Consider the following 8,167-nt stretch of genomic DNA (forward strand, 5'->3'; position numbering starts at 1 on the left):
GCGGTATCTTTCAACTCAGTCTAGACTTTGGTTGATAACAATCTGCTGTAACTATAGTAGACTCAGGTGTTTTTGCATGTTATTTCAGACAATGGAGGATTGTGCCATGTAGTCGCTGGAAAACTGGAAGCTATCTTACTTTGCGGAGCAACTTAATTTTTTATCTTTCTGTTTAATTAATATTAGTCAGTTAATATGAAAAGTAATAATACAATTTTTGCTTTCATGTAGGTAAGTTCTTAAAATTAAAAATTCATCTCCATAAAATTAATTAATTCAAAAAATTGATAATTTCTAATTTTTAATAAATTTTAATTAAAACTAAAAAAATTTAATTAATATTTTAGGTTATTTTTCTCACTTTCCATTTTTTCTATTTAAAGATTTTCTCAACTCCAACTGAATAATATTTAAAAAAAAATCTTGAAAACAAACGATTTTAAAAAATTTTCCTTTTCAGAATATTTTATTCGTAATTCATTTACTGAGTGACACATTTTTAATTAATCTTTTATTAATAATTGACGTTTATTTTTATTTTATCGTATTTCTCTTATTTTATTTTCTCGAAGTATAGAGATTGGAACTGAAATTGTCAAAAAATTCGAACTCGAGATTTTGACGAATCTCCATGTTTCAGGTTTTCCTGAACACGAAAAAAAAAAAAAAAAAAAAACCATTTTGGGCATTATGTCTATCCGTCTGTCAGTCAGTCTGTTTAGGCTCGAAAGCTTTGAGGTAGATAGCTGAAAATTATATAAAATTACAACTACATATGTAGATTTCTATTAAATTTTGAACCAATTAAATTCACATAAAATCTGTCCAGTTATTCGAGTAAAAATGCAAAACTCAAAGAGTTAGGTAACTAAAATTTAATAAGCTGGTTTAGCATCTAAAATATAAATATAAAATTTTGAGCAAAATCTATCAAACTTTTAACCGTCTATATGTCTATACTTCTACATGCATGTAAACACAGTAATTCATAAACATAATGACTTAAATCGACGAAATTCGGTATGTTATCTTGTTGTTTCTACTATAGTTAAGTGTCAAATTTTGGTTTCAAATGGCCGGGAAAAGGCGTCCAAAATACGTAATCTCGAGATAGATGCAATAAAAAAGTTAAATTTGTGAAAAAAATCTATATTTCTTAACTATCATTCATTAATGTTATGCAAGGATTCGCGCTCTTAGCAATGGTCCACTGTTTTATGTGGAGGAAAAGAAGTAAGATTTTAAGTTTTGAAAGCAGTTTTAAAGACGACGGCGTTAGTAAAACATATATTTAAGCATATAAAACATTTACAGTAGTCTCCCGATTATCCGCGGGCGGGTTATCCGCGCCTGCCGCACAAAGTTTTTTTTTTTTTTTTTTTGTCTGATTTTTTTAAAAAGGTGCAGTTTTACAGTTATGCTTTTGCAATTACATAATACATTACAGTATTAAAACAGTACATATGTATTAATTTTTCTCTGTATTCTGGACGCCTCTCGTAAATACTAAGCACTTTTCTGTTTTCATTAACAAAATGCATTTTAGGTTCGTTTTGAGTGATATACTAAAATATTAAGCGTTAGTGAAACATTTCCTGCTGTTTATTTTACGTTTTATTGTACATAAAACGATTTTTCAAAGTTGGAATGACTGTTTTCTTTTTTGCTATACCCGTTTTTAGCTTTTTTTGGATTATCCGCGATTTTTGTTATCCGCTGCGGCCGCGCCACCCAATTCCACGGATAATCGGGAGTGTACTGTATAAGCAGTTTTAGAATAACAACAAAACAAGGTGATGCCACTCAAGCTAAAAGTAATTATACAGTATTGTTTGCTTGCTTACTTGCAGCTTGAATGATTTCCCGAAAATTTTCTTCCAAACTCTAAAGAAAGAATTATTTTCTCCACACCCCACCATCCTGCTTAACACTGTGAATCCTGGACAGGGGCCATAAACGATAAGAATACTCAGAGTTTAATTTTCAGAGTTCTGCAAATGAAAATTTGTGTATTTCGTAGTATAAAAAAAGTACTTTTGTATTAACTGCCTAGCATTGGCGAACAATAATTACAAAAAAAAATCGATATTTGAGTTGAATTTAGCGTTTATTCTAAATCTACCTAGCGATTTGGCGATTTTTTTCGATGATTAATCGCCGGCATACGGTTAATACACAAGTACCAGAAATGAGCAGGAATTTTTGGAAGGCTTTTTCCCTACTTCTTTTGCTTCTAGAAATGGTAGAATTGGCATTTAAAAAAATTTTCTGTTTCAGAAAATACTTTCGTGAATCTAAAATTTGGATATAAATAAATTCAGCGGGAATGGTTTCTGGAAACTTTCTAGCCAACTGTCCAGTAAAGATCTTATTTCCCTTCCTTTGCTTAAAATTGGAGACCTTAGGTAAGACCGCGAATACCTCGCATGGCATTGGTGAACGATAGTAACGAAGTATAGATTTTTAGCGTGAGTCTAGTCTTTTTACTGAATTTATTGAAATATTACGTATTTTGGACGCCATCTTATCGTCCATTTGAAACCAACATTTGACACGGAATTTTAATTTTAGTAACAAAATAACATACAGGAGATGGTGAACCCCTTGACGGATTTGTTTCAAATGTATTCGGATCTATATTTTAGATTCCTAACCTGATTCAATCGGTTGAAAAAAAGCACAAATTCGATATTCGGATGTTATTAAAGGCATGCTAGAGTTTAATCGCCAAAAAACTCGCCAAGGATGACACGATAGATTCGGTGAAAATGCTAGATTCACGCCAAAAGTTAATATTTCGTAACTCTTGTGTGTCAACGCCATGCAAGGCATTCTCTAGCATAGCACATTTATTAGAGAGTAGGCGAGAAAGTTTTGAGGGGATCACTTCGACTAATTTTTCCAGCAAATTTCACCAATTTTAAGGTTGGTAAAACAAATGAATATCAACAAAAACAAAGAAATGAATAACAAAAAGTTAAAAAAATTAATAAATAATAAACAAAAACAATAAATATATAAATAACAAAAATAGTAAATAAATGAATGAAGATAAATAGAAAGAGAGAGAGAGAAGTCTATAAGATGAATAACTATCATTGTTCGAAACAACATCATTTACAGAAACTGTTTCGTTACAAAATATCGTCTGCAGCATGAATCATCTTCTCCCCCCCCCAGCTGCCGTTTTCCCGCCAGGTAAACGATGCAGATAGGAAGATGCGGATGAGATCATGCGCTGGGAAGAGGAACAGGAGGTCCCTTTGAGATGAATCGCTTACAAAAACTCCCATTCATCAACCGCGGAAGCTTTTGCGGGAAAAAAATTATTTGCGTTCAACTCTCTCTCAGGTAGGCACTCAAAACAAGAGTTTTTATGGGAACCGCAAACCAGCCTTTTGAGAACCTCTCCAGCACATAAAAGGATTGAAGCACGTGCTTCATTCGCGCGTGAAATGAAATGGGTTGGGAAACCATAATGGGAAGAACTCTGCTCATTATATTTTAAAATTGGATTAAAGCTTACAAATTTTTTTAGAAAAATGAAATTATTTTGAAATTAAGTTCTGTGGTGGTGCAATGAAAATTCGGACATAAATGGAAGACACTGCATTTTACATTATCGTATACGTAATATAGAGAAAGTTTAGCAGTTTCAAAAAATTCGAACGAAATTTTGCCGAATCTCAACATTTCAGACCTCCTTAAGTCCAAAAAGCAAATTTTTTGGAAAATGTCCGTCTGTCTGTCTGAGATAAGGATAACTCAAAAATGCTTTGAGCTAGACGGGTGAAATTTGGTACACAGTCTTTACACCCAATTTGCAGATATCTTTCAAATTTTGAATGAAATCTGTTCAGAGGAAGTCTGTCTGTTCAGCTGTTTGGATGTAAATTAACACGATAATTATAAAACGGAGAGAGCTAGATAGATAAGATTCGGTTCACAGATTTAACATCGACAAAACCAACGACGGGTTGACCATCTGTCGGTCGTTACTTTCAGAAACATTTAAACGCGGTTGTTCAAAAACGCAATGGCTTAAATATATCAAATTTGATATGGGATTTTGTGACTACAAATGGAGTTTGGTGTCACATTTTTGTTTCAATCGGTTGAAAAAAAGTGTCTAAAACGCAAATTCAATTTTTGGATATTATTAACGGATGCTAAGGATTAATCGCCAAATAACTCGCCAACGATGACACAATATTCAGTAAAAATGCAAAATTCACGCCAAAGAGAGTACACGAGAAAGTTTTAGTGAGACCACTCCTGCTCTTTACTTTCTCTTATACGATATTATACAAAAACAAAATATTTCAATCATTAAAAAAATTTGAAATCTAGATTTTGTCGAATATCAACATTCCAGACCTCTCTGAGTTCGACACATTTATTTTTGGGATTATGTTTGTGGGCACGATAACTCAGAAACTCTTTGAGCTAGACGGATGAAATTTGGTATGTGGTCTTTGCACCAAATTTGCAGATTTCTTTCAAATTTAATTCGAAATCCAAAAGAAGTTTGACTGTCTATCTGAGTACAAGATATGATAACTATAAAACGTAAAATGATGACTATTAAATGAATTATATGAACTTGATAATCATAAAATGTTAAGAACTATGGCGGATAAATTTTAATTCAAGATTTGGCACCCAAAGCACAGATTTTTATTAAATTTTAATTCTTATCTTCTAAATTTGTCAGTTTTTATATTTGCATGCATGTAAATATGATAATTCAAAAATTCAATGACAATAAATGAAATTTGGTATGCGATCAAGTTATTAAAATCATAATTATATGTAAAGTTTTGGTTACTGTTTTAAAAAAAAACGTTGTTCAAAATGCATATTTATTTATTTATTTACTATGACTCACAGTACAAATCTCATGTGCAAAATTTTGAAAATAAGAAACTATAAACTCGTGGTTATCATAGCCTTCCCTGAGCTCCATAATTTTGAGGGGATGATATTGTCTTTCTTAGGAAATATGCGAGGAAGTTTGAAGGGAGATGTTTATGTTTATAGTACTTTATCACTTTTATGTTTTTCAGTTGTTCTTCTATACTTATATAAAGCTCAATGTGTGTGTGTGTGCGTGTGTGTGTGTTGGCGCTCAACAGGCCAGACCGTTTGACCTACAGCTACCAAATTTGGTACATGTATACCTTGGAGGCCGGGAATGTGCACCTGGGGTCCCTTTTTTTGAATTTTTATTTAGAATTTTAATTATTAATTAAAAACAAACTTTCCCGCCAAAAAAAATGTTTTCATTTTCCCCACCGCCAAATGAGTAAGGCTTCAGTTTTTTTCCAACAGTAATGAGGCTAGGCTTAACATTTTTCGGCTGATTATTTCAAACGATTCTGTTTATTTTCTTAATGTTTGATGCATTTAAAATTAAACATTGTTAATTAATCGATCTGCTCATGATGAATCTGAGAAAATTTTGTTGACAAATTCTTGAAATATTGCATAAATTAAGAAAGATATTCTTTAGTGCCCATAAAGTTTAAACGCTCAGTGACTGTTTTCAGTAATCATATTACAAAAAAATACTTTGTTTCGGTAAAAAATATTATTATATTAATTGTAGATTAATCCTTTGCACTTTAATTTAAAGTATAAATTCTACGGGAACTAACAGAAAATGAGAGAGATACATATTACGTTTTAACTGAAGGCCTTTATAATATTATATGACTATCAAAATTTGAAGTTTTAAAATATCTTGATGAAGAAGCTATTAAAGTAGGAATTGCATAAAATATCTAATTATTAAAATTTTAAGGAACATTAAGATTGGCGAAACGATTGGTCGCCAAAGGCTTCTAATTTAAAAATAAAACTTTCAGTATAGTATGAAAATCTATATATTTTTCCCTTCCTACCTTGGAGGACTAAACCCCGGGTGTCTTTTCCTGTTGGTAATTACAGTGTTTTGACTAATCAGACGAAATGGAATAGATATACTTCATCAGGTTCCTGAAGTAAGGATAAACTTCATGAGACAAATTGTTAGCGGTTTAATACTAAACATTGTTGCTAGGCAACATGGCATTACAACAGCCCAAAAATTAACACTGACCACGGCGCCCCGCCTACTTGGAAAAATGTTAGACTTAATAAGACGCCGAAAGGAGAACCATTAATAAAAAATCTCAAAAATGTCTATATACTATGTCAGAACATTGGCGAAAAAATTATTGCAAACGATATTTTTTTAAAGAAAAGATGTAAACATATTTCCTACCAAAGCCAGATTCAAAACTTCATGATTTTGAAAAAGAGAAGTTACTATTTTATTTTTTATATTATTAAACTTTTATATCTATCCATAATGAGTGCCATATCTGTAACTGATTTATTTACTCTTCATCTGGCTAACACTAATGCTGGGTTTACACTCGGCCAGTTATAAGACGGCAAGTAGGCAGCGCATGCGTAGAAAGGGACTGATTTATGTTTGCCACAATTTCATAAGATGGGTTCAGGCATTCCATGTTTGGCTATAAATTGCCGTTTTGGCGTCTCTTAATTTTTCATATCACAGAAATTATCTATATTAGTTCCTTAAAATGGTGGATATTTACACAAAGAAACATGGTAAAATAAAAAAAAAAACGATCGACATACTTAAATTTGGAAAACTGTAGAAAAGGAATGGCAAATAAAATGGAAAAAAAAAAAAATGCAACCTCGCATCAGAAAGAACAAAGAGCAAAATATGTTGGAATTAATCTATGACAAGTGATCAATTTTTTTCTAGCCAAAAAAGACCGCCAAATTCTATAAACGCATGCGCAGTAACAAAATAATGCAATACAACGGCATGTTGTTGCCCCGTCGGGACAAGTACTTGCCATGGACCGAACAGGACTTTTCATCCTTTCTACACATGCGCTGCCTTCTGACCGAGTGTAAATCCGGTATAAGAATATATATAAAATTGTAACGAAGTTGATGAATTCTGTACATAAACTATTAGACTTCAAATATTCTAGAGCAAAACAAGTATTCAAATTTTTTTTCCCCCAATTTTTAGCTCTTTCATAAAATTGTTCGTATAATTTTCGTAATATAATACATATATTATTTTAAAAAATTTAATTATGGAATATAAAATTTTGTTAATAGACAGTTTTTTTTTTATGTAAATTTCAAGACATTTAATAATACTATATATGAATCTTAGGAGGCAATGAACAATAGATGTTTTAAAAAGATTTTTAATTAAAATTATTTTTTTTATTTAAAAACTGTCTTTTCAATATAAATATATTTAATAAAAGCAGATTTTTATAACAAGAAAAACAACTTTTATTAATGCATAAAACAGTAATTTTTCAAAAAGAATTTAAGATTTTTTATTTGTAATTTTTTGTTACAAAAATTATGTGTTTACATTTTCCACAAACTTAATACCAAGGGCAAGTACCAGTTTGAAACTAGTTTGACTGATTTTAAGCTCTGGACATATCAAGAAACGAATGAATAATCAATTAAAATTCCATCTTTAAGAACATGAAACAAATCTAGTTACATAAAAATGCTTTTAAAAATGTATGACCTTTCTTTTTCCATGCTGTAGTTTTCATTGAAATTATAAAATGTAAAATTTACAATTGTAATTAAAACATTAGTCGCTATAAATATTTACTTTGTGAAAACATTTGCGAGATTAAAATAAAAAAAAAGATACAGCATTTCTATAAGTTTTAAAATTTGCAGGAAGAATTTTAATTATTTAACTTTTTAATACCCTTTAGAAAAGAACATTTTTTTCTTAACGTACCTAATTTTCCGCATGTAGATACGAAAAGAACAAGAATGATAATTTTGTTTCATAAATTTCTCGGGAGCCTTTAGTTCTGAGCTGTATATCACTGCGCACTTTATTATCGAAAAAGTATTAATTCATCATCATTTATTCCGAAGGTTAAGTACGGTTTTACGCAGTTCTTGCTTTTCTTCATTATTATCTGAACTGTTATGAACCCAACTTCAGGGACGAAAAATTTAATGCCAAGTTTTATGCATGCTTAATATGATAAACACGTCCAATTCTAAGGAGTTTCGAACGTAAATGTGAGATTGAGATTCGTTACTGACGCCAGTTTGACATAAAATTGCTGAAAAAGCGACATGGAATTAA

This window comes from Argiope bruennichi, chromosome 10, assembly GCF_947563725.1.
Source record: "Argiope bruennichi chromosome 10, qqArgBrue1.1, whole genome shotgun sequence".
Lineage (NCBI taxonomy): Eukaryota > Metazoa > Arthropoda > Arachnida > Araneae > Araneidae > Argiope > Argiope bruennichi.